This window comes from Mauremys mutica, chromosome 6 (genome assembly GCF_020497125.1).
Source record: "Mauremys mutica isolate MM-2020 ecotype Southern chromosome 6, ASM2049712v1, whole genome shotgun sequence".
In the NCBI taxonomy this organism is placed as follows: domain Eukaryota; kingdom Metazoa; phylum Chordata; order Testudines; family Geoemydidae; genus Mauremys; species Mauremys mutica.
In genome coordinates, this window is record NC_059077.1 from 73435429 (window position 1) to 73463165 (window position 27737).

Genomic DNA, 27737 nt, shown 5'->3' on the forward strand with positions numbered 1-27737 from the left:
ATCAGGGGTGCACATGTGCCCTGTGCCTCTGTATGAGGGCATAAAGGGTGGAGTGGCCCCAACCCTTTCTGTTCCCTCTTCTTACCTGTGGTAGTGAGACGGGACCTTGTGGGTGTCCCATCTGCTATTCTGTAGCTCCAATTAAAACTCTTCAGAACTCTTCTATTTCACACACGGTGGACTGCTGTGAATGAATGTGACCCATTGGGCCTGATTTTGGACAGTCAGGCCCCCTTTTACACCCTACTTTATAGGGTATCTCAACATAGCAGTCTCTAAGCTTTCAGGCTTCAGTCCCTGCCCTTCCTATGGTGGGCTGATCTCTTTAAAAGATGGGCACAGGAAGTGCCTCTTCTGCTTGGGCAAGAGTAATTTACTGGTAGATGCTCAGTATACCAGTCATTCTCTTTGAGAGCTTGCAGGTTGTGGGATACTCAACTGAAGCTTTGTTTCCTGGATCAATCAATGTCTGGCTCTTCAGATCCCAAAATAGGGCATAGCAGGTACCGGGGGGAACCATCCATGACCAACCCATCTAGCAAATTTGTGATGCCTAAAATTAGCATGGAGAAGATTCCAGCAGCGAACAAAGACCCAGAACTGAAGTTGATACCATTAGCGTGGAAGCTAGCGCTGTCACCTTTGGTACCGAAGTCTGGCAGTGAGAGAGGCTGCCAGCTTGCGGAGAGAGATCCATGCTAGTTCTAATCTAGCTAGCATGCTAAAAATAGAAGTGGTGGGAGAGCCTCGCTGCTCAAGTACAAATCTTTCCAAGATGCTGAGTATGTACAGCTCCAGAGAGGACACTTGTGCATCATTTTCTTGCCATGAGCCTTCCTGCTATAGTGGTCTCCAGGCCACTTATATGCCTTTTCACCAATTTTTCCTTGTCTCAAGGTCAGATGGGACAAGGCCCATCCTGGTAGCTCCATACTGTCTGAGACAGTTTTGGCCATCAAACCTATTGCAAATGTCCTGTCAGCCTCCCATCCATTTCCCAGACCGCCTGAACAAAATAGCTTACAATTATGGTCATGCATTGCACTCAGACCCAAAGTCTTTGCACCTAATTGCTTGGCTATTGGCTGGTTGAGCACTGCTGACAGAAATTGCTCCTGTTCAAAACATTCTCATACAGAGCAGAAAGCTGTCCAGTACAAAGACCTAGTCCTTGAAATGAAAAAAGATTCTTCATATGGAAGCCTAATACATAGACCCAGTAGAGGCTCAGACGCGGGTGCTGGGGTGCTGCTGCACCCCCTGGCTTGAAGTGGCTTCCATCATATACAGCATAAACCAAAATGTGGCAGCAGAAAATTCTTCAGTGGCACAAACTGCCCCTGGCCTCTGCTCTGAAAGAGATGGAGCAGGCCAACACTGCCCACATATTGGAAGGAGATGGGACAAACATGTCCATGAGATGGGTTGAACCTGCACACCTCCCAGGCAGCCTCCACCATGAAATTTCCTGCCAGTTGTGGCTGGAATTGTAAACTGCTTCTCCAAATGGAACCTGGTTGTGGATTCCACCTTGAGGGCAGCTGCTTGTGTGAGTGTAAAAAATATCCCTCTGCCCCCATAGGGGTAAACTGACACTAGTATGTTGGAAAATTTGAATACTGTCTGACACCATTACCCAATGCTGCATATATTTCCAGTAAAGTTATGATTACACTTGTATTTTGGTCATGTGCCAAGACTGATGGTGTGTTTTATAGATGCAGAAAATTATATTAATAAAAATAGAAATTATAGTGCGACTACACACGGAAACAAACTTTCCTATGACACTGTTGTTTGCTTAAAAACTAAACAGTATACAGTTAAAACCAAATTATGTGCTCAGACTTTAAACTAAATCTAACCAATCACTGTTTTTCCTTACTTGTCTATTATGGAAAACTAAATATTTGCTTTTGAAGCTAAGTTTCTGTCTGCTGAACATTTTCTGCTAGCATTTTTCTCAGTAAATAGAAGTATCCCCACCTCTGTTCACTAGCTAGGCTCTTCTGTGGTTAGAAAATAGGCATACCACTTGGAGAATGTGGAGCTAGGACACATTTTACTTCCTATAATTGCCTTCAGCAGATTGGACCTAGGTCTGGCACAGTAGCACTCCCTGATGGTCACAATAGCAGACCCTATCCTTAGGAGTCCAGGAACTGCCCCGTCTTAACACTATCTGGCATACAAACCACCCCAGTGGAGGCAGGGGACTAAGTGAAACTAGAGCTGGTCAGGTGGCAGCAGGCTGTCCCACTCAAAGGGTTGGTTCAGTGTGTGCGCTCCCTCTCTATGCCAAGCAGCTCAGATAGGAATTGTCTATTGAAGCATAGTCCCTCCTGGAGTGCCTAAGAGCAGGATGGCTCTGTGCTTTTTCCAGTACAGACCAATGACTAAATGTCACACTCTGACCTCAACTGAACAGCAGTCTGATCAGAATCACCTTTTTCCATATAGAGATTTTGTTGTGCAGAAAGCAGAAATACAATGGGTATAGAAAAAGAATAAAACTACTGGTGTGTGAAAGGATGTTTGGTGACAAAGCAGAGCAGGATGGTTCTGAAACAATTATGAAGGGACAGATTTGTTACACTTTGGTCTATCTTGTGCTTCTTTTGCCATTAAAAAATTCTAGCTGTCATTTGCTCATTTTTACTATTTAGTTCAATGGTTTTACTTGGTGAATTATTATTATTTGTCAGTGATATGTTAGTGAAATAACTCTCTCAATTCCCATTTAAAAATTATTAGATGGTATCTCTCTAGATTTTGAAATACTCAGCTGTGCAAACAGTTTCTTACTTCTTTATCAATCACCTTTAAAACTGTGAGGTCACCTCTCAGAAATCTTGTCTCCATTGAACATAATCCTTTAAATCATGCAGTTGCTCCTTATGTTCAAACAGGAGACATTTGATACAACTCTTCTCAGCTTGAAAAGTTCCTCCTCTTTCTCCATTGTTTCTCCTACCGTTGTCCAGTGTTCCTGTATCTTGGTGAGCATCCCAACCAAGGAGGGCAACATTTGGCTTCTTCACTTCCTCACTGCTTCTCCATGTGTTGGCAATAGTGATCACTTGAGAACAGTCAGTCTGATCCTGTGAATCCTCAATACATGCAACTCCCACTGAAGTTACCGGCGTTCTGTAGGCACTTACAGGATTGGGCCCTAACAAAAAGCATGTGTAATGCAAAGTAGAGGAATCTGAGTAGTTGTGTGGAGAACAGAATAGTAGTGGATGAAAAGTTACAGAATGGCAAATTAAAAGTTCCTCTTACTGTTAGTTTTAGTATTTCATAGTATGGAGTCTAACCCATGACTTAGATTAGAATTTGTCAGCAGGACACTTGTGGTCTAGTTTTTAACTGCAGTAAGAAGACCTGGTGTCTGAAAAACATTCAGAAGAATATTGCACTATTGCACAAGATGAAGGAAATTGCTTAAAGGGTAAATCTGACTATCTGTTGTCTTTTGAAATGGAGGGCAGCAGCTGCACACTTCTACACAACCTTGTGTAGTCTTTTAAACATGTACAAAGTGGGTATAAAAATGCTGCTAAATCAAAATGGGAGTGTTCTTGTACCCACTTTGCCCATTTGTAGACATCTAAACCAGTTGCAAGGAAGTGAAGAATGAGACCCTTTTCTCTATTGTGTACCATTTACATTTGAAAGAGTAAAGTAAGTTGGCCCCCATCAATACTGTATCCCTCTGGTGATGGGAAAAGTATGTGCTGTGCCTATTCCTGCATTGGAAGTATAGTGAATAAGATGGAAAATGGAGCATTCTTTCTAGGCTCTGCACACAAAAACCTTAGTAGAACGCTACCTGATTATCATGGAATCTGGCTATGATTCTAGTTCTGACACAGATAAGTAACTGTAGTAGATGATAACTGATGTATTGATATGCAGTTTTTCCATAAGATGAGCTGGCAAGATTGTGACTTGGTATGTTCAAGGCCAACATATTTAGAATAAAATGGTCATTATAGTTCATCTGCACACACCTTTTCTCTGAGTTCATGCAAAATGCTGGCTTTGTTTCAAGTGGTCTCTTCTCATAGTTACTACATTAAGTCCTGTTCTAAAGGATGAAAACTAGGAAATGAAGTTACTGAGGGAAAAAAAATCTCCTAGAGATTAACAGCATCCTCTTATCCATCTTTTTTGCAACAGGTAAATCACATTGCAAGCACAGCTAGCATTGCTTATCTAACAACTTGGGATTTACACACATTTCTAAAGGCTTTCAGAAGTTTAATAAAGGACTTGTGTTGATCTGTTTTGCACCTTTTGACATGTCAATCAATAATGATACAACACTGTACAATCAATTTCAAAACCTCTCAGCTTCCTCATAAAAAGTAATTTCATTGACTTCTCAGATAATTTTGCTAGAAGGTTGGTTGGAGAGACCTTAAATGCATTAATTATACTTGTCTCATTATCAATATATTGCATAATGTTTTTTATCACATTTTGGAGCCTACCTAAGTGGCATTGGTGTGGGGTCCTAAGGAAGGTTTTCAAGAAATCATTTATAGATTTGTGAAATGATGAAGTTGTGCATATGGGTCAGAAATCAATAATGCTATGTACCTGTAACAGAAGACAGATGTTTGATGAGGAAGGTAAAAGCATGATTAGTTTCATTTAACTAGCAAGTTGCTTGAAAGGACATATTACACAATCTCTGTCATATGTATAGACTCAAGATTATAAAGCCAGAAATTGATCACTGTGATCATCTTCTAGACTGACCTCCTGTATAACACAGACTGTGGAACTTCTCCAAAACAATTCCTGTTTGGACTAGAGCATATCTTGTAGAAAAACATCCACTCTTGATGTACAAATTGCTAGTGATGGTGAACCCACCATGACCATTGATAAGTTGTTCCAATGATTAATTAGCCTTGCTGTTAAAAATGTGTACCATATTTCTAGTCTGCATTTGTCTAGCTTCAGCTTTCAGCCATTATATCTTCTTATACCGTATGTTATAGCTTTTTTTTGTTTGTTTGTTTTTTAAAGAACTGTGTGAGAAACATGTCTGAGAGCCAGCTGGGATATAGTGAAGATTATGGCATCTTTACCATAAAGAACATCTTTTCACCAGTACCAACTTCCTTTTGAAAGACTGTAATAGTTGCTTTAATGAATGATAATTTATTTATTTGATTGATTGATTTGACAGATTAGTCTAAAAGGATATAGGCAGTAATGCAGAGCGTACTGAAATGATAAACATATCCTAATTGTAGCTTGTTTAAACAGTGGTTACACAAATTGCTTTTAATATATGTTTCTGTGTCCACTTAGTCCAGAACTACTTTCCCTACTGTAATTTTAAATGTGTCAAGCCATGGGATTTCCACTGTTTCCTTAGGGAGACAACTCTACAGTCTAATAGATGTCATCCTTGGGAAGTTTTTTCTGATAGTAAGGTTTGTTTGGTTTGGTTTAATTTGAGCCCATTGTTCTTGGGGAGAAAAAACAACCTCCTCTTGACCCATCCTAATTAATGTATCTCCCTCCTTGACGTTTAATACCTTTCAGATACTTTTAACTTGTTCATTGTTTATTTTGGGGAAAAGTTGATCTACATGTAACTTATTTCTAGAGCTATGTGAAGCTGTTGAACATTTTTTTGATAATTTTCTGAAGGATTTTTTTGTTGTTTTCCCTTGAAAGGATATTGCAATCCTCTAATTCACTTTTCTGAAAATAGATTTTTATTTACTAGAAAAAATATTAAAAATTCAGTCTTTGAAGTGAATTCTCTTTAAAATAAACTCTTATTCATTTTGGGGACCTGTCCTAATCACATAATGCAAATAGTTTAATTGAAGCCAATTAAACTATCCATGTAAGTAAAGCAAACCTGTTTTCACTAGAAAATGAGTCCATTTTAAATGCAAAATGTGCCTATTTTTTGTTTGGAATGGAATGAAAAAACTCCATACTTTGAGTAGATTTAATTGTGAATATTTCATATACATCTTGTTGATTTGATTGCAAGTAGATAATTTCAAAGAGAAGTTAATATCCCTGTAATGGCTGCAATATTTGAGAAGATGTAAACTTTCTGTATTGAATAACTCCACTTACCTCCTTGATTGAATTATGCTGTTGCAAAATCTTTAACGTGCTTGTTGAAGAAATTATTCTTGAGAACATGTGACCTGTCAAAATAATATGGCAGGTAGGTATGTATATAGCTACAGTCCTGTTTTATGGAATAAGTGGAAGTTCTCTGTCATTTAAAGAACACTTTCCTAAACATGTTAAGGGAATACCCCACAAAATGTATTCTGTCTTGGGAGAGGGGGATAGAATGTAGTGTTTTAGGGGAAAAGGAGGATTTCTACTCCAAGATATTTTCCAACTGCAAATACATCATGTATCTCTCTTTAACGGAAAAACGAGCAAGAGAAGTGTACAATGTATGGCTTCGCTTTCTCCTCCTCCTGAGGCAACACTTCTCTGTTTTTTATACAGGGAATTGTAAACCAAAGAATGCATACTCCATATTTATCACTAACCATGGCTTTGGAACCCTTTGTATGCCTAATATAAAGAAATGTTGCTGAAGGAAGTATTGCTGTGAAAAGGATATTTACATAATAAAGAAGCACTAGCAAGTAGAGCTTTATCTTTGATACCCCATTGCAAACACTGCTTTTCCGCTGGCATGGGTTGATGGATGAGATGGACAGAAGACAAGGCAAACTATATTAATCACCCAATGCAGAAGGTTTGAATAGCCCTTATTAAAACTTGGAGCCAATCACACTTTCTGTAGTGGGGTTGAACACAGTTTAGCCTTGGCTTATGTCTGAGGCCTTGTCTACACTACAAGACTATTTCGAATCAACTTAGTTCGAATTTGAGGATTCGACCTTATGAAGTCGAATTTGTGTATCCATACTAAATACACTAATTCGAATTTCTGAGTCCACATTCACGGGGCCAGCGTCGACTTTGGAAGCGGTGCACTGTGGGAAGCTATCCCACAGTTCCCGCAGTCCCCGCTGCCCATTTGAATGCTGGGTAGAGCCCCCAATGCCTGCTGGGGGGAGAAATGTGTCCAGGGTGGTTTTGGGTAAGTGTCGTCATTGAACCGTCAATCACAACTTCCCTCCCTCCCTCCGTGAAAGCGCCTGCGGGCAATCTGTTCGTGCACTTTTCTGGTCAGTGACAGCGCGGACGCCACAGCACTGCAAGCACGGAGCCCGCTGCGATCATCGCCGTTTTCTCCTCCTCGCACTTTATCGTCCACGTCTTCCACAGTCAGCTGCTGAGAAATTGGGCTACTTTTCAATGGTGCTGCAAGCACTGGGGGACCATAGGGGACGTTTTACAAACATCAACGTCGGGTGGCCGGGCAAGGTTCATGATGCGTGTGTTTTCAGGAACTGTGGGCTGCTCAAACGCCTGCAGGAAGGTAGTTTCTTCCCGGACCACGAAATAACTGTTGTGGATGTGCAGATGCCTATAGTCACCCTCGGGGACCCAACCTGCCCGCTAATGCACTTGCTCATGAAGCCCTATACAGGCGCCTGGGACAGCGACAAGGAACTCTTCAAATACCAGCGAGCAGCGTGACCTGTGACTGTTCAGTTTCTTTACAAAGAAGCTGAACCTGCCCCTGTTTCTTTACCCACTGACTGTTGACTCTCCTCTTCAGTTACATACCCCGTTCACCCCGTTACCCCCACTTCCAGCACACGTGTAAAAATAAAATACATGTCCCATTATTACTTAACAAAGGTTTCTTTATTCATGACTTTTCGTGAAAGGGTTGAAACTGGGACGCAGGCTGTGCTGGGTAGGGTGTGCGGTGATGTAAAGACCGCCTCTAAACTCAAGGAATGACAGGCTCCTGCTCCTAGAGCGGTCCGCAGTGCCGGAAGGCTTCTTTCAACGGAGCCTGCCATCCCTCTTTATGGAATTCTGTGTGCGGGCGGATATGTGACCTTGTGGTGGAGGAGGACGGATACAGATTCCTCAGCTGCGTGACTCAGCGGTCCAGGACAAGGACCGCTGTATAAGATCTGTAACCGCCCTCCCCCGCTGCAAAGTCACATCTCCCCCGCCCACACAGATCCTGGAAACCACCTCCAAAAACCGACCAGGGTGCCTACTGACTGCACCGTGTGTGTGACCCGCTGCTGATCCTGCCCCCGTGTCTGTACCCTGGGAAAGGTGACTGTCCTATGCAATTAACCACCCCCTTCCCCACGCCCCCCATTCAAACACAGTCTTCTTTGAAAAAACATAACGGAAACAGTAATTAACAGCAAAGCATGTTTATTAATTAAGTAGACAGTTAGGGGATGGGACTAGGATTGGGACTACTGAGAGTCTGGAAGTGAAGGACTTCGGCAAATGTAGGGTATGATAGCTTTTGGGTACTTGAGCACTGTGCTGTGGTGCAGTGACAGTATTCACGTCCCCGGCCGCCCCTCCTCCTGATTATTTTCGGTGAGGGGGGTATGGGACTTTGTGGCGGGGGAGTGCGGTTGCAGATACACTGCAGGGTGTCTCTGTCCTCCTGCGGTCCTGCAGAACATCCACAAGGTGCCTGAGCGTGTCCGTTTGCTCCCTCACTAGTCCAAGCATTGTTTCAGTCGCCTGCTTGTCTTCCTCACGCCACCTCTCCTCCCATTCGCTGTGTGAGCGCTGGCACAGAGAGACGGTCTCCCTCCACTGGCTCTGCTGGTCCGCCTCTGCTAGGTAGCAGCCCATACGTTCCTCGAACATCTTGTCCCTTGTCTTTTTCTTTCGCCGCCTAATCTTTGCCAGCCTCTGTGAGGGGGATGCTGTGGCAGGTCTGGAGACAGTGGAAGCTGTGAGATGGGAAACAGGGAGTGAATTCCTTGCAAAGATACATTTTTGCGAACAATTAACTGAGTCTAGGCTGTCTCTGTGAATTCTGGGTTGAGACCCCTGTGCCTGCTGGGGCAGAAATCATTTTCGCGGTGGATTCTGGGTAAATGTCGCCAGTCATTCCTTCCTCCGGGAAAGCAACGGCAGACAATCATTTCAAGCCCGTTTTCCCAGATTTGCCCTGGCATACGCCATAGCGTGGCAACCATGGATACTGTTTTGCCTTTTGTGTATGTCACCGTATGTGTACTAGATGCCGCTGACAGAGGCGGGCCAGCAGCGCTACACAGCAGCATGCTTTTGCTTTTGCATGACAGCAGAGATGGTTACCAGCCATATTGCACCATCCAAACCCTTCCATAAATTGGAACTAAGATGATCATGGCTACCAGTCCTTTTGTACCATTTGCTGCTGTCATAAGTGCCCCTGGCTGCTCTTAGCCAGGGGCGCAAAAGCCAAAATTGGGAATGACTCCCTGAGTCAATCCCTCCTTTTTGGTATCTAAAAATAGAATCAGTCCTGCCTAGATTATGGGCAAGTGTACTAGAGAACCACTGTATCATAGAACCAGAGAGCACAGCTGCTCTGTGTCTGATCCTGCATATATTATGAGCTGTATGCTATTCACAGGGGGTGCTCCTGCAACACCACCACCTGTTCATTCCGTTCTTACCCCAGCCTTCCTGGGCTACCATACCATTGTCCCCCCACTTGTGTGATGAAGTAATAAAGAATGCAGGAATAAGACACAGTGACTTGTTTGTGAGAAATGAGTGGAAGGAAGCCTCCAGCTGCAATGATAGTCCAGGCAGGACATTAAGGAGTGTGGATGAAGGAGCCCATCATCCCTCTGCTAGTCCAGGGGCAATTGAATCTTTTATTTACAATGAAGGGCAGGGCTGATGGAGCTCAGCCCCCTGTTGCAATGATGAGGACGGTTACCAGCCACATTGTACCATCAGCCATCAAAAATTAGGGACAGGCGCCCTTGATTAACCTTACTGATACTAGTCGGCATGGTTACCAGCCCTTTTGCACTGCCCCATGTGCCAATAGGCTGATGGTACAAAAAGATGGAAATCCATCCTCATCATCAGCCATCCATAGCGTGCTGCACCATCGCGTCTATCTGCAGCATTCAGTAAAGATAGGGTGACATGTAAAAGAGTCAACAGAGGATTGTTTTCACTTCTGGTGGTGGGTGGGGTGTGTGCGCAAATTGCCGAACTATGCCCTGACCCACCGCAGACACTGTGTTTGACCCTAGAAGCATTTGGAGCTCATCCAAGAATGCAAATACTTTTCGGAGACAGCAGGAACTGTGGGATACCTTGCGTCCTCATTCCCTCCTCCCTCCATGAGCGTCCATTATATTCTTTGGCTTTCCGTTACGGTCGTCACACAGCTGCGTGCTGAGTCTGTGCTATGCCGTCTGTCCATAGATTTTTTAAAAATACTTTGGACCAGGCGTAAAATTACAGTAATTAACCTAATTAGATGCAGGAGTCTCCGAGTGAAATCAACCTGAGGAGGGTCACTGAAGGAGATAGAGAGCGCATGCTACGTGAAAACTAGCACGAACCAGGGCCCGATGCAGCCGTGCTCGGAGAGGCAGTGCTCCCTGAGTACCTCATGAAAGCCTTGCGCGGAAAACTGTGCTACCACGGAGCACCCAATAAGGCAGCTCTCCCCAGGAACCTCCTGCTGATGCTTTTCGATTAACGCAAGGAGAGCTTCGTGGAGATCTCCAAGGATGATTTCTGTTCTATCCCCATATATAGAGAGTCCTCCTTTTCACACAGTTAAGATTCCTGTTATATTAAGAATAAAAGTTAACATGGTTAAAGCACTTACCGACTGCTCCTTCCCCTGATTCAGGGTCCGGGTTAATGGCTGGGGAGGGTTGTTGGGGGATCTCCGTGACGGTGATGAATAGATCCTGGCTGTCGGGGAAACCAGCGTTGTAAGCGCTCTCGCCTGCCTCGTCCTCCACAAACCCTTCCTCATCTTCCCCGTCCGCGAACATCACCGAGGAACTGGCCGTCGACACTGTCCCATCGTCAGAGTCCACTGTCACTGGTGGGGCAGTGGTGGCAGGCTCCGTAGCGTCCATTTGCCGCTTTGATTTTTTGGTAGCCTTGTCTGGGGTCCTTGATTTTCACGCGGCGCTGCGTTGCATCCCGCCTGTATCCTCTGTCTCTCATGGCTTTGGAGACCTTCTCGTAGGTCTTCGCATTCCGTGTTTTGGAGCGCAGCTCCGAAAGCACAGACTCCTCGCCCCACACACCGATCAGATCGAAGAGTTCCCAGTCAGTCTATGCTGGGTCCCTCTTTCTATTCACAGATAACATGAACTCCTCTGCTGGAGAGCTCTGCATCGTTGCAGGTGCTGCGGAGCTCGCCCCGATGTCCAGCCAGGACGTCAGATTCAAAGTGCCCAGACAGGAAAATGAATTCAAATTTTCCCGGGTCATTTCCTGTGTCGCTGGTCAGAGAATCCAAGCTCGGACTGCTGTCCAGAGCGTCAACACAGTGGTGCACTGTGGGATAGCTCCCGGAGCTACTAAGTTCGATTTGCATCCACACCTAGCCTAATTCGAGCTAGCCATGTCGAATTTAGCGTTACTCCACCTGTCGGGGTGGAGTACCAAATTCGAACTAACGAGCCCTCTAGTTCAAATTAAATGGCTTCCCGGTGTGGACGGTTGAGCGGTTAGTTCGAATTAACGCTGCTAAATTCGAATTAAAGTCCTAGTGTAGACCAGGCCTGAGACAAAACTGTGTTCCACCACAATTTAGGAGGAGAGTTGTATGATATCTTGTATCAAACACAGCTACAGCTACTGCCCTGTGTAAATATTGCTTGGTAGTCTGTTGAAAACAGTGGTATTATAAATGCAACTTATAATAACAAGAATACACTCTGCCCTTGTTATGTGTTCTGATGAAGTTTCTGTTTGGTCTCTCCCTTCATTTATATATACATACATGTATCATTTAGAGAGTTGTGGGTCATTTAATCTAGCTCTCATCTGCATGTCAATGAGGCTCAAAGTCTATGAAAAGAATTAGCTGGTTGAAAATGTTTATACAAGTTTTCTGCAAATGCAGTTGACATGAAAATCACCCTGTCTGAAACAATTGTCTTTTGAGCTATGGTGTAGCAAAGTAAGTGTGTTAACATTACATGGCTGTGGAATATTTCATATTATCAATTAACAGTCTCGTAGTAGTTCAAAGTGAATACAAACCTAAATTAATCAAATATAGCAAATCAAATATCTGTGTTCAAACAGATCAGCTGACCTTTTATTTATTTTGATACTTTCATTAAGATTTAGCATACAGTTTTTGCAAAGTACATGAACCATGTATGCTGCTTCAATTTTAAAATAATAGATATTAATTTCCATTCTCTTTGGTTTCTCTTCAGGACTAATTAAAACAAACAAGTTTATTTTTCTAGGCACCATTCCAAAATGTGCAAGTGCATGCATTCTGGTTTAATGCTTTGAGTGCGATTTTTCTTTTGCTTAAATCTCTAAGGAAATACAAATGTGTTTCTGGAAATGGATTGTATTTATTACTATCAAATTCAGCTTGGTACTTGACAAACTTTGTGGTCTGTCTTCAAAAGAATGTTACAATTCAGCTCACTCAGTTGCCTAAACATTGACCGCTTTTTCAAAATATATATGAGTAGTTCAAAAGTTTTCTGAGAGCAGGTATGTGACGTGTCATTCCATATTATTTATGAAAATATGCTTATGATATGAATGACATAACAGATATACGTTATGCAAGATGGCGCATGTGAAATATCATTGGGAAGGTTATGATTTACTGAATGCGATTATCCTACACCTCTACCTCGATATAATGCTGTCCTCGGGAGCCAAAAAATCTTACCGTGTTATAAGTGAAACCATGATATATCGAATTTGATCCACCAAAGCGCACAGCCTCCCCCCCGGAGCGCTTCTTTACCGCATTATAGCTGAATTCGTGTTATATCGGGTGGTGTCACCCGATATAACACGAATTCATATTGGGGTAGAGGTGTATTCGTATGCCTGTATCATTTCTGTATCTGAAATTAGGAATTTTGACTATGTATCTGTATTTCAACTATGCTACTTTGGGTGATGCCCAGTGTTAACACTTCAGGTACAGCAACTGAAAAGCCAGACAGGGCGGATGGCCCATCAACAAGGACAATGGACTGGAAAAGAGCTTAGTCTTCCTGTGAATGTGTGGGTCAGCCTGTGAAGAATGGCTACAAGGGCCCTACAGAGACAGGTGGTCTTGTTGTGACAAATTTATGTTACCAATCTGCGTGGGGCTTCAGGTGATCAGGCAGAGGTCGCAGGATCTTTAGGGGAGGAGATGAAGGCACACACCAAGTGACTAAGTTTAAAGCTTTATTAACCAAATAACAGCTTTGAGTGCTGAGTGCTCCCCACATCACTTAGGGGGAAGGAAGAAAGCGTTAGTGCCCAAGCCCTAACCCACTTTCATACTCACACGCGCACAACCCAAGGCTGGCCAAGCCTGGGTGTAACGTAAGAAGAAGAGGGGGAAGGGTAGATGGGAGTTCTGTCCTGTGCACAGGCCATCTAGGATCCGCTGTTGATCTCTGACTTGCTTCAGCTCTCGGGAGGGTTTTAAGCCCTGGGTTCTTCCGAGGGCATTTTAGTCCAGGGATCCTTGTCTCCCATGCTCTCTGTAGCAGTCTGAATGAGCCTTCTGCGGCTTCCTTAGGTTCCCCAAAACACATTGGCTTCAGGGTCGCAAGACTGTTGTTCTTCCATTCACTGGCCTTCCAATCTTTCTCGTTTTGCAACCCCCTCCAGGTCTGTCTGGTTCAGCTCTCCTTTCCCACAGGCTTTGGCTGTTTGGCAGCGAGAACTTGTTTGTGTGCATTGGCCTCGAGTGGCAGTTTCATTCCTTATCTTCGAGCCTAGCTGAATCGTCGAGTTAACCCGTTCCTCCCCCTTCGGCCTCTCGCAACCTGCAAAGGAATCTTTCATTCCACACTCACACCTTCAACCCTTCTCAAAATCCTTTCCCAGGTATATATAAGTGTTAGCAATATACAATGCTGGTGCTTACCCAGGGGACCCAATGGGGTGGGGGAGTTTTATTGTGACATTGTCACCTGATACTGAAACATTACCTGGGACTTCTTGTAACTTTCCACTGTAAGGGAAGGGGGTCCAAATTAAGAAACAAAAGACTCCCACCTTATGCAGATCCTATTTAAGGGTGGGCAGTGAGGTAATCCAGGTCATCAGTTCTCCCCTGCTATCCCACCCAAGATGACTGCTGGAAACAGCTAAGACAGAAGAAAGAACTGGTCCCAGGCTGGAAGGGCATCTAGCCTGTGAAGAAGATTATTAGAACGACATTTAGGGTGAGAACTTACATGTAACCAGTTTCTTTAGTGTATTAAGCTTAGTTTGTGTACTCTGTTTTATTTTCTTAGTAATCTACCTTGTTCTGTCTGCTACCTCCTTAACTACTTAAAATACACCTGTTTATAGTTAATACATTTATTTCTGGTTTATAATATAACCCAGTTTATGTGATTTCTAATGGGGTGGAGGGGCGAGAAATTGTGCATACCCTTTTCCACATTGAGGGAAGAGGCAAATGTAATATATCTTTGGGTCTGTGCTCCAAGGGAGGTGGACATCTGAATGCTGGAGCAAGTCTCTTAAGCTGAGTCTCCCCAGAGCTGATCTGCAGCGGGGTGTGGCTCTGCTTGTGTGTATTAGAGAAGGTTTTAAGAGCCTGGCTCAGCAAGACAGGTAAAAGGGGGCCTATGTTGGCAGAACAGGTAGACTCAGTGGTATCTCAACACATCAGGTGACTTCCCAAGGGGTCCAACCCATCACAGAGTATAAAGGTGAATTTTTCTCTTTAGATATTTAAAATATACCGTAAAAGCTTGTTCACGAGAGAACATACAGGAATAGTAATGAAAAGCAGGCAGAGAAGACCTGTGAAACGCCAGCTAAAGGTCAGATGCTGTCTCCCACTCATGTAGAGTAAAATCTCACTGCACTGAAGTCAGTGGCAGAGCTCCTATGGGTTTCTGCAGAGCCAGGATTTCACCCATTGAGTAATACTTTACTTCTAGAGTCAAGGTATATCTACACTTTAAAATGGTACGTGGCGCAGCTGCAGCACTTCAGTGTGGACACTACATACATTGGGTTTTCCCATTGGTGTAGGTTATACACTTCCCCGAGAGGCTGTAGCTAGTGCTGTCTACACTGGGGGTTAGGTTGGTATAACTACATCTCTCAGGTGTGAATTTTTCAGAGCCCTTGGAGACGTAGCTGTACCGATGTAAATTCCTAGTGTAAAACAACCCTAAGTAAGTATGCAGAGTAACGTACTACTCAGCATAAGTAACAGCATCAGGATCTTGCTCTTATGATCATACTTTACACCCATTCCTTTCTTCTAGATATGCAAGTTTTATACAGACTGAAAATTGTCTCTCAGGCCTGGTCTACACTACGCGTTTAAACCGGTTTAAGGAGCGTAAAACCGATTTAACGCCACACCCGTCCACACTAAGAGGCCCTTTATATCGATATAAAGGGCTCTTTAAACCAGTTTCTGAACTCCTCCCTAACGAGAGGAGTAGCGCTAGTATCGGAATTACCATATCGGATTAGGGTTAGTGTGGCCGCAGATCGACAGTATTGGCCTCCGGGTGGTATCCCGCAGTGCACCACTGACCGCTCTGGACAGCAATCTGAACTCAGATGCAGTGGCCAGGTAGACAGGAAAAGCCCCACGAACTTTTGAATATAATTTCCTGTTTGCCCAGCGTGGAGCTCCGATCAGCACGGGTGGCGATGCAGTCCGAAATCAAAATAAAAAAAGAGCTCCAGCATGGACCATGCGGATGTGATCGCAGTAAGGGCAGGCAAATCTGTTCTATCAGCGCTCCGTTACAGAAGACGAATTTCAAAATCATTTTTAAAAAATCTCCACACAGACGCCATAGCAGGGACTCAGCACACTGCTGCGTGACAAGCGTAATGGAAAGCCAAAGAATCAAATGGACGCTCATGGAGCGGGGACTGGAGGACTCAAGCAATCCCACAGTGCCTGCAGTCTCCGAAAAGCATTTGCATTCTTGGCTGAGCTCCAAATGCTTCTAGGGTCAAACACAGTGTCCGCGGTGGTTCAGGGCATAGCTCGGCAATTTACGCACCCCCCCACCCACCCCCAGAAGTGAAAGGGAAAACAATCCTCTCTTGACTCTTTTACATGTCACCCTATCTTTACTGAATGCTGCAGATAGATGCGATGCTGCAGCAGTCAACACCAACATCCTCACTCCCCCCCCCGCCATGGGTGGCTGATGGTACAATATGGCTGATATCCGTCGACATCATCAGCCTATTGGCACATGGGGCAGTGCAAAAGGACTGGTAACCATGCCGACTAGCATTCAGTGAGGTCAATCATGGGCACCTGTATAAAAAGCTCCTGATTTTTCCTGGTAGATGGTGCAGTATGGCTGGTAACTGTCTTCATCATAGCAACAGGAGGCTGAGCTCCATCAGCCCCCGCCCTTCATGTGTGAAGAAAAGATTCAATTGTCCCTGGACTAGCAGCGGGATGCTGGGCTCCTCTCCTCCACACTGCTTAATGTCCTCTCTGGACTATCATAGCAGCTGGAGGCTGCCTTCCACTCATTTCTCACTAACAAGTCACTGTGTCTTATTCCTGCATTCTTTATTACTTCATCACACAAGTGGGGGGACACTGCTACGGTAGCCCAGGAAGGCTGGGGGAAGAACGGAATCAACAGGCGGGGTTGTTGCAGGAGCACCCCCTGTGAATAGCATACAGCTCATAATTTCTGCTGGATCTGACACAGAGCAGCTGTGCTCTCTGGTTCTATGATACAGTGGTTCTATAGTACACGTGCCCATATTCTAGGCAGGACTGATTCTATTTTTAGATACCAAAAAGGAGGGATTGACTCAAGGAGTCATTTCCAATTTTGGCTTTTGCGCCACTGGCTGATCTCAGCCAGGGGCACTTATGACAGCAGCAAATGGTGCAGTGCAAAAGGTCTGGTAACCATGATCATCTTATTACCAAGTTATGGTATGGTAGATGGTACAGTATGGCTGGTAACCATCTCTGCTGTCATGCAAAAGCATGCTGCTGTGTAGCGCTGCTGAATCGCCTCTGTCAGCGGCATCTAGTACACATACGGTGACAGTCACAAAAGGCAAAACAGGCTCCATGATTGCCATGCTATGGCATCTGCCAGGGCAATCCAGGGAAAAAAGGCGCGAAATACTTGTCTGCCGTTGCTTTCCCAGAGGAAGGAGTGACTGACGACATTTACCCAGAACCACCCGCAACAATGATTTTTGCCCCATCAGGCACTGGGATCTCAACCCGGAAATTCCAAGGGGCGGGGGAGGCTGCGGGAACTATGGGATAGCTACGGAATAGCTACCCACAGTGCAACGCTCCAGAAGTCGACGCTAGCCTCGGACCGTGGACGCACACCACCGATTTAATGTGTTTAGTGTGGCCGCGCGCACTCGATTTTATACAATCTGTTTTGCTAAACTGGTTTATGTAAAATCGGAATAATCCCGTAGTGTAGACGTACCCTCACAGTAACCATTAAGGCTACGCCTACACACTATTGGCAATACACCTACGGCCTTGGCTACACTTGCAAGTAACAGCGCGATAAAGCAGCCCCAGGTGTCCTAGCTCACTCCCCGTCCACACTGGCAAGGCCTGTAGAGCGCTCTGACTCCGCAGCTACAGCGCTGCTGGTACTCCATCTCGGTGAGCAGAATAACGTTTGCTGCGCCCCCGCTGGAGCACCACGGCGCCAGTGTGAACGAGGTGTTGCGTTACTGTGCTGTGATCAGCCTCCAGAAACGTCCCATAATCCCCTTAAGTCAAGTGGCCACTCTTGTCATTGTTGTGAAATTGGCTGCAGGAATGCGGAAATGCCCTTTCAAAGCTCCGTTTTGGAGAAGCCGGCTGCTTATCAGCGCTGAGAAAAGCAAACATTTACTGTTTTGCTTTGAGTGAGTGAGAGAGAGGCAGGGGAGGAAGTGGGGGGGTCTAATCTTACAAGACAACATGCTGACACACTCTCAGCACCCCAAAAACCCACTCTCTCTCCCTCCGCATACACTCAACACGCTCCCTGTCTCACTCCACCCTTCCCCCCCCCCATTTGAAAAGCACGTTGCAGTCACTTGCATGCTGGGATAGCTGCCCATAATGCAACGCTCCCAATGCTGCTGCAAGTGCCGCAAATGTGGCCATGCCAGTGCGCTTGAAGCTGTCAGTGTGGACAGACTGCAGCGCTTTCCCTACTGTGCTGTACGAAGGCGGATTTAACTCACAGTGCTCTACATCTGCAAGTGTAGCCATGCCCTAAGTGAAAATCAGTCTGTGCCCACACTGTGATGTGCAGTTACATGCGGCAGTGAAAGGCTCTGGTGGGAGGAGGCAGCAAGGAAAGGCTCCAACAGTGGAGACCTGCCGGAGCCCTTCTCTGTTGCCTCCCCTGCCAGAGTCTTTCCCTGCTGCTGGATCCTTTCCCTGTGGCGGGGAAGACTCTGGCAGGGAGACACTACACTGCTAAAAATAGCAGCGTAGCGTGGGGAGGCTCTGCTTGGCGATGTAGAGAGCCCTGAACAGAATGTACATACCATAAGGGTTCAGGCATGTCTTTACTCAGCTAAGCAGTGCCTCACTGTCTACTGTCTTATGCCTGTGCTAGGGTTGTGGAGGATTTCCCATGCAATGGGTGGGGTGGAAGCTTTGTATACCTGAGAAAGTCTTGAGGATTACATGCACACACACACTTTTCTTGACCTCCTTGGAGACCCCTTAGTGCAGCTTCTTTCTTTCTTGCCAGTGGCTGGATGGAACTCTTTGTAAAGTTTTGGTGAAGGGGCCCGCTGCTCTACAGCATAAAACAATACAGGCCTGCCTGTCATTTTTCCCCTCTGCAGTCATTGCTAAACTCTTACTAATTTCAATAGAAGCAGAATCAGGCCCAGAATTTTCCATTCTCTCTTTCCAGGGCTGAGTATGGTGTTTCTACAGGGTCTTGTGGCTATAATTCAGGTTTTTTAAGTTTTTTTTTTTTATAGCATCTCTTAATTGTTTGAGCATCAGTATGCTCGGTCCCATTCCAGTCTCGGCCCTATTGGTAAGATTTGTATAATGATGGAACTTGTGTGCTGATTAAAAGCAGTGCTTTCACTCTGACTTGCTTCAGAAGTAATAGACCATTATAAATGGCTGCTGTGAACTCTTGAACTCAGGGGAACTTCTGAATACATGTGATAAGGGATAAGGTAATCCTGGTCTCAGAATTCACTCCTCCAGTGAAGTAAATTACGTCATTTTCAACCCAGTTGTTCATTTTTCTTACAATACATTGTTCCTTCAAATTCATCTAGGGTCTTACAAAAGAATAAAAAGGGTATTTTAATTTTGAATTTGACTGTGTAGATAATTCCCCTTGTACTATGTATTTTTCTTGGCTTGCTTAAAAGGGAGAAAAAAGTAAATAAAACAAGCTAGCACTAGAGAGACGCTTAGTCAGTGAGAGAAAATCCAGACGTTGCACTTGACAAGTAATAGAAACAATGTTATTTAACATAATTGTTTTTAAAAAGAAAAAACCTTGTGAGATTCCCAAAACTCAGAAAGATGGGTTGAACAGTGCACTAGAGATTGCATTGTAGTATTACGATCCCTCATTAGCAGGGCCGGCTCTACTGTTTTTGCCGCCCCAAGCAGCGCGCCGAATTGCCGCCGCGGTCGGCAGAGGCACTCCTAACGGCACACGTGTTTCCGTGGCGGCAGCAATTCGGAAGCAGCTTCTGTCTTCAGCCGGAAGACAGAAGTTGCACCACCGCAGACAGCTGAACATAGAAGCTGCCGCCGAATCGCCGCCGTGGAAACGCGTGTGCCGCCCTAACAGCACACGGACTGCCCCTGCCATCCACAGCAGCAATTCGGTGCGCTGCTTGGGGGCAAAAACACACGGACTGCCACCCCTTGCAGATTGCCGCCCCAAGCACTTGCTTGGGATGCTGGTGCCTGGAGCCGGCCCTTCTCATTAGACTTACTACTTTCAAAATAGTGTCACAGTATGTCAGGTTGTCATTCTGTCTGAATGTGTGAAGCTGAAATAAAGTACTTTAGCTGCAAATCAACTGTCAATTTGAGTAACAACTTCTGAGTTTTCATTCCCAGGCTGGTCTATTCAAATCTTTAATGATGAAACAGTCATTTCGCCTTAGAGTTATTGAGGACAATGTAAATATAAATAAGTGAGCTGTATTTTGTGTGTGTGTGGTTTAATTCATCCCTACTGGGAAAATTGAACTGTAAATAAATATACATGGCATACAAATAGAGCTGCAAGCTATAAACCATTAATATTTTGTATTGTGATAGCACCCAGAGTCTTTAATCAGTACTGGGACTTCATTGTATTAGGCATTGTACCAATACTCTTTTGTGATTATATACTTCTTTTTATGTTTTGCCCCCAAAACTCCAAGAGGATTTCAGTATATGGCACTTAAAGCCATACTTGGACCTCCTACAAGCAAAGTTTTATACAGTGCCTCATTCAAAGCTTATTGGGAGTCTTACCATTGACTTCCCTGGGGTTTGGAGTAGGACTCCGCTGCCCATGTTCCCCCTGTTTGGTTCTGTACTGTACTTCACCCCCAAACACACACACACTGTAGCAGTGCTCCTGGATGTGTGCTTTCCTTCAGGCTCAAGCAGCTGGATGACTGAGATTGCCATTACAGTGCCAAATTCATCCTTAGTGGTACTCTGCTGAAGCCAGTAAAGTTCCAGCAGGGATTAATTTGATCCAGAGTCCCAGATAATTTCTGACCGCTGCCAGAATTTACTGAAAATCTGCCTTCCGGAACAGTTTTAATTGGGTGCTGGGGTTTAAAGTCCAGGCAGAATAGACTGAACAGAATAATTTTTACTGTTCTGTTGTTTTGAAACTGAAGAAGCTTGGTTATATTTTCTTTGCTCTTTGTAAGGACAAGTCGACATTACAAAATAAATTGACCTAAATTAGGTAATTTTTGCGGTGGTTCATGTCCCCCCTATGTCCTCTGTCAGTGTACAAATCTTCACCAGGAGCGCTTCCACTGACTTAATTGTGTGGGGCATTGTGGGGCACTGACAGCTGGAGCACCCCCGGCCCTGGGGCTGACAGCTGGAGCTCTCCCCCACCCCCACCCCCACCCTGGGGTCGACGGCCCCAGCCACTCAGAGGCCAACTAACAGCTGATGTAACTCTGTGTCTACAGAGACACTGAGTCGCCATAGCTACATCAGCCTAAGTGCTACACCTCTTGCTGAGGTGGTCTTATTGAGTCAGAGTAGTGGGTGACTTACATCAGCAGGAGCAACATTGTAATGTGAACATTTACAGAGTTAGGTCAATGTAAGCTGCCTTACGTCGACCTAACTCTGTAGTGTAGACGAGGCCTTAATGTTAGTCACGGGATTAAGTTGTATGACACTCATCAGGTTTTAAGTATTGCTTTCTAACAGGCATTCATTTGTACTATATACCCAATATAAAGATCGTAAAATCTTCCACTATGTCTGTGAAGCTTGTTTATCTTAGAACTGCTGCATATATAATGCTCAAGAGAGAGCAATAAGTTTATTTTTGATCTCAGACCTATAATTGTGTAAAGTAACAGTCTCTAATTAAAAACCAACCAGCATGGCATTCTGGATTTAGAGTATAAATCTTTAATATTAGCTTTTGCACATGTGCACTTAAGGAAACCTAGCCTTTTGTCAACCAAAAGTATTTACATTTGAGTTATTTGATTTGATCTGAAAGTTTAAGTAAATCCCCAAGTACTTTAACATAGTAGTTTTGAGATGTGGAAAATAGCTTACTGTTTATCCTTCAGCTGCATTTCTTAAAACGATGTATCTGCTGCTCTTTTCTTTCTGCCTTCCCTTCCACTCCTCTTTTTCTTCACTCTGTCAACCTCCCTCTCTCTCCCACCAACCCCAACACACAGAATGTGTAAAGAAGAGTAAGATGCATGAAGTGGTAGGTCACACTAAACCAGGCCCTCTCAGAGGTCCAGAGAGACTCAGGCCACTTCCAGCTTTTGAGGCCCCTAGCCACAATAAAAATAAAAAGAATACGACACATGAAAACAAAATGAGGCACCAAAAAAGTGAGACATAATTTGAATATTTTTTTATTTAACAAATGCTTTTCTAGCCTTTTTCTGTGCAAATGCACTAATTATTGAGGAAAAATGTAGCTTTCGTGCAATGTCACAGTTGATATTAAGCATGGCGAGCCCATTCAAATGCTCTTGTCCTGTAGTTGAACGGTGATAGTTCTTTACCTGCTTCAACACATTGAAGGTCCGTTCACCTGAAACCACTGATGCAGGCAAACTGACAAAAATATGCAATGCAATTGTGATATTAGAAAACACCCCCAAGAGTCTAAGTTCGAGTATTTCTTGAAGCAATTCCTTAAATTTGCAGCTGTAAGCTGAGAGAGAGTGTCACATCTTGATCCGATAGGGATGCACATGAAAACAAGTTGCGAAACGTATCAAATGCCAAAAAATTAACAAGTGTCTAAATTTGAAGTCCCCTTTGAGCTTGAGGCCCTGGCCAAATGGCCCTCCTGCCAGGATTCCAGTTTTCAGCTTCAGCCTCAGGAAAGATGTGGTAGTTAGTCACTGCACCCAAAGATTTTTAAATAATAGTTGTTTCTCCAGCAGGTAATAAATAATTAAATTTCACTTGTATTTTTGGTTGGCAAAAGCTACCAGATAATAAGATTTCTCTGTTCTTTTTTCTTTTTACCATTTTTATCACAAATTTGTCTCTGTCTCTGTCCTTAGCCTGTATTTTTGTTTTGTGTTTGTAGGCAACAAGGTTTAAGTTCTGATAAATCAGTTTTATTTGGGGGAAGGGGTAGCAAAGAACAACCTAATATTTTGGGGAAACAATGAATGTTTCTCATACCTGAACAGGAAGGGGAAGGTGATTTTTAGCAAAACTGCATAACCCCTAAATTATTTGATGTTTAGCATTAATTACAGCACAGTGCATGTGAGAGATTATTATTTTATTATGTATTTTACAAATATCATATTTCCATCTTCTTTAGTTAAGTAATATCCTTGTTCTTTCTCACAATAGTAGTGCCCATAAAATAATAAAAATACCCATTGGGTACATACATATGAAGTGCTGTGGTTTATAAGGTTTTTTTCAGTATTGCATTCCATCAACAGGCTGGATTATTTTATGGGTTCTTCTCAGCTGTTGGAGTAATATGTATGTGAACCATCTTACCGGACAGATGACATTTTTACAGGAATTCTTGAAGTCCAAAACCTTTTTAAGGAGCAAAATACATTTGGGAAAACAGACCAGTTAAAAAACATGGAACTTTTTGCTGTCATATCAGAGATGATCACTTGCTTTCTCATCTGATTGCTGTGAGTTTGGTTGGAAACATATTGTTAATCTGTTGTATCAGGAGGTGCATCACTGGACATTAGTGAATGTCACTTGTACTTATTTTCAGCATTGCATTTGTTAATCTTGCTAAGAAATTGGTGGTAAATGTTATGAAGATTGTTCACACCTCCTGTTGTATGTTGGATTCACCTGGCTGCAAAGTTCTCCTGTTCACAGCAGCACTGACTGTGACTCTTGCCATATGATTCACAGTGTATATATAGCATTGCTCTGTTGTGTTAAACTATAACAAGTAATCTACCTCTGGGTGACACTCCAAGCATGGACCAGTGCAAATGTTTTTGGTCATTGCTTTTGCTATTTGGGTTGCTGGTATTGCAGTTTGTTGTACAGTTTTAGCGCATAAGAAAAGGATGCATAGCTGACTGCAGGAAACAAAACTTACCAGTGTCCCAGCGATTTTATTTTTGCAGAATGTAAGGCTGAGAACAGAAATAAAAAGTAGAGGGTTTTTTTTTTCCTATGGGAAAATATTTGTGGTGGTTATTGACCTTCTTCCCTTGCTAGTTTTAATCTTTTTATGTTTTCAAAGAGCCCTTCTGCTCTGGAACCATGAGAAGGCAACATATGGTGGCATTTGGATTGGGAATGATGTTGCAGAGACTAAGTTCCTCAGAGCACCTAAAGTTGTATCATTGATGTTTCTTGTTTCTGCACTCTAGGTTTCTCACTTTATCCTCGTTTATTACCCAAAAGACCTAGACTCTTGTTTTATGCCAAAGATCCTCACAGTTCTGTCTTCAGGTTATTCATAAATCTATCGGTCCTCATCTTCTTAAATTGAATAATTACAATTGAGGGTAAAGCTGCTGTCTTTCTGTTCCCAAATGAAAACAAATCGGTCTGCTGTACCAAAATTTGTTGTGCCTTCTCCATACGTTTAATAATAGAAATGAATTTATTTCTGAAGGCCAACAAAATTATCAAATAATTTTCATCACTGTAAAATACTTCTTTCCAAGACACTTTTTTGGATATACTGCAATCCAAAGAGAAATGGATTTTATAAGTAAAATAAAGAAAAACTGGAATAATGTTAATAATTGAAGCAAAACTCTGGTAAGACACACTTTTGGTAGTACATCTTGCTGCAGTATAAGGATATTGTAGCTGTAGACACTGTTTATACCTGTTTGTGTGTACCCAGTCTGTTATGTATCAGAGGGGTAGCCGTGTCCAGTCTATGTGACTGTCCTAAATTTTGTATCTTGTAATTTATTTATTGCATATTTAGTCGTATGTTACCTCACCGTGGGCAGGTCTGTGTCTGGTTCAGATGGGGCACACTCTTCTAGGTTATTTGCAGATGGATTTGGGAAATTTTTGTCACCACTTCATTGCCAGGTGGGTAGAGCCGTTCCTTGATAAACACATTTCAGAATTCATTGGTCTTCCATCCTAATATGTTCATACCAAAAAAACCATCGAAATATTAACAATGCTAATGAAGGTAGTTGCTGAATTTGGCTTTGAATAACCTCATTTCTGATCTTGTCCTGTCACTTAATATGGACCAAAAGATGAAGACAACAAAGAATCAAAACATCCCTCTTCCATTTTAAGAGGGGCAGGAACTTCCGAAAGAGCCACCTTCCTTCAACCAAGAAGAGATCCAGTTCACAGTCCATAAGATGAACTCTCAGTTTGTGACATTTCACCTGAATTGTTGAAGACTAGTGAGAATATTATTGTACATGGCTGCATAGGCTCTTCCAGACCACCTGGCACACTTTTATATTACCCCTGATGAGTGGTGTTACTTTGCCTCCATTCAGAAAGGACAATATGTCTGAATGTAACAACTATAGAGGCATTATGCTGTTAGCGGTCCCAGGGAAAGTCTTCACTTCTGGGCTGGTGTCTCAAATCAGCGATCCACTTTGTGACAAAGACTGGGATACTCAATGTAGCTTTAGACCTGTTTTTTTTTTCCCATTGTTGACCAGATCTTTACCTTGAGACAGCTTTTTGAGGAGTGGTTCTCAAACTTTTGTATTGGTGACTCCTTTTACATAGCAAGCCTCTGAGTGTGACCCCCCCCAAATTAAAAACACTTTTTTATATATTTAACACCATTATAAATGCTGGAGGCAAAGCGGGGTTTGGGGTGGAGGCTGACAGCTCGCGACCTCCCATGTAATAACCTCACAACCCCCTGAGGGGTCCTGACACACAGTTTGAGAACCCCTGAGATAACTGAATTTAATAAGACATGCACAACACTTTGTATAGACTTCTGTCAGGCCTTTTATTTAGTGCATTGAGCGAGTTTGAGAGATCTGATGAGGCAATCCAGCATCCCTGGGAAGATAATGTCATTGATAGAAAAGATCTATAATTGATTTAAACTCAGTTTTTCATTCTATGTCAAATACACCACATGGCTTCCTATCTCCATGGAGTTTGGCAAAGCTGTGTTCTGTTATCATTGTTCAATATTGGCATTGATTGGTTGATGGATATGCATGAGGAGGCATCATTCAGAGGCATTGAGCTCAACACCATTCTTCTTTGAGATTTTGAATATGCTGGTGACATTATCTTATTGGCTCAGTTTGGCTCTCGGCTGCTGTTATTCATCAACCTGGTCAGGCAAAAAGGAGTGCACTTTGGTCTCCATTATCATATGGGTAAAACCAATCCCTGGCCATTACCATCAAGCAGCCTCCAGCTACAGATGATAATCAGCTCAATATGAACCTGCCTGGACAGGACACAGAGCCGGTGGCAACTGTCAAATACTTGTCATGTCATAGACAGTACAGGAAAATGCTTGAAAGATGTGGACACTCATACAACAGCAGCTGCTGCCATATTTTGGGCCCTTCTGTAGCCTGCTTGGAGACTTCATAACATTGAGCCTGTTATGAAGCTGCATATCTATAGAACCACACTTATACCAAATCAGTTGCATGGAAGTGAAATGTGGGCATGGAGGAAGTGGATTGATGTTTTTGATGCTCATTTTTTTGTAGTTACTAATGGTGTGCGTGCCAATGGGATGATAAATGAGTATAGATAAGTTAGGTAAAGGGGCCACCCCTACTTCATGTAACATTCCCTCTTCTCTCGGCCTCCCCCACTAATAGTTGTTTTTGCTCTTACACTGCCTTTCACCCCTCATTATAGCCTATGTCCAGAGGTAACAATCTGCGCAGAATAAAGGACAGTGCACTGTTGCACTGCCCTTGGAGCAGTCTGGGATGCTGAGACTCAGAGACTCATAATCTCCATCCCTCTTCCCCTACTGTTTTGTGGAAGGAGTGAACTGCATTAGGTCTGTACTCAGAGATGCGTATGCTGTCAAATGTGCCATTATTACTGTGTCGCTGGGCACGTTGTCAGGGGCAGAGTCAAGGCTCTGCCATTTCCTGCCCTGTTCTGCCTACCACCAATATGGTGTGGTACATAGCAGTTCTGCAGAACCTGCTTCTGAACCTGCATAGCTTCCCATAATGCAAGTTACCGATCTAGCAAAATTTGACCACCTGTAAGTTGGCACATTTAATGAATGCCAAATTGATGTACAAACTGGAGCAGGACATTTTTCTCATGTTATGGGACCTATGCTTGCAAGAGTAATTTGGTTGTTGTTGATACAGTTTGACTAAAATTTCTACAACTAATTATTTTACCATGACTAACCCATAATTTCCCTCCAAATGTACTATGTAACAGCCATAACAAATGTACTGCAGTCTTATGTGCACATTAATAAACAAACAGGCAGAAAACTCTGAAGACCTGATCACGTCACCCTTACTCACACTGACTAGTATCTTACTGTGTGAGTGCACTTTGAGCATCAATTTGGTATTTGGCAAGTGAACAAAGTGAGTGCAATTATTCTGCCCAATAGTTTCCTATTATACACCACCTTCTGTTCCCTCATATAAAGAAGATATGGCTTGTTTTGTATTATTTTACCATTTTACACCCATCTCCCTCCCATTGTCCCATCTATATGTAACCCAACCCACCAACTAAGTCGCAAGTGAATTTATTCCAGAGTCTGTCATGGAAGTTGTCCCCGTTTTGTATTTTGCTCCTTGAACACAGTTTTAATTGAGGTAAAACCTGTTTTGTGTAAGTGGAAAATATGTAAGATTTGTATGTTTTTAAACAGTTGTCTGTAGATTGCTGTGAGGGAGAAATATATTAATACCTGAGTGTGTTTGGGGGGGTGGGAAGAGGGAAGTCTTTGAATTTCCATAGAAAACCAGATACTGAATGG

General features: G+C 43.5%; 1 protein-coding gene and 1 pseudogene across 3 annotated transcripts in view; both read left to right on the forward strand.

Moving 5' to 3' along the window:
* LOC123373173 (synuclein alpha interacting protein) overlaps nucleotides 1–27737 on the forward strand; it is a 113430-nt gene that overhangs the window by 22354 nt on the left and 63339 nt on the right. The gene's annotated exons all lie outside the window — the stretch shown is intronic.
* On the forward strand, nucleotides 22292–24301 carry LOC123372237 (annotated as a pseudogene).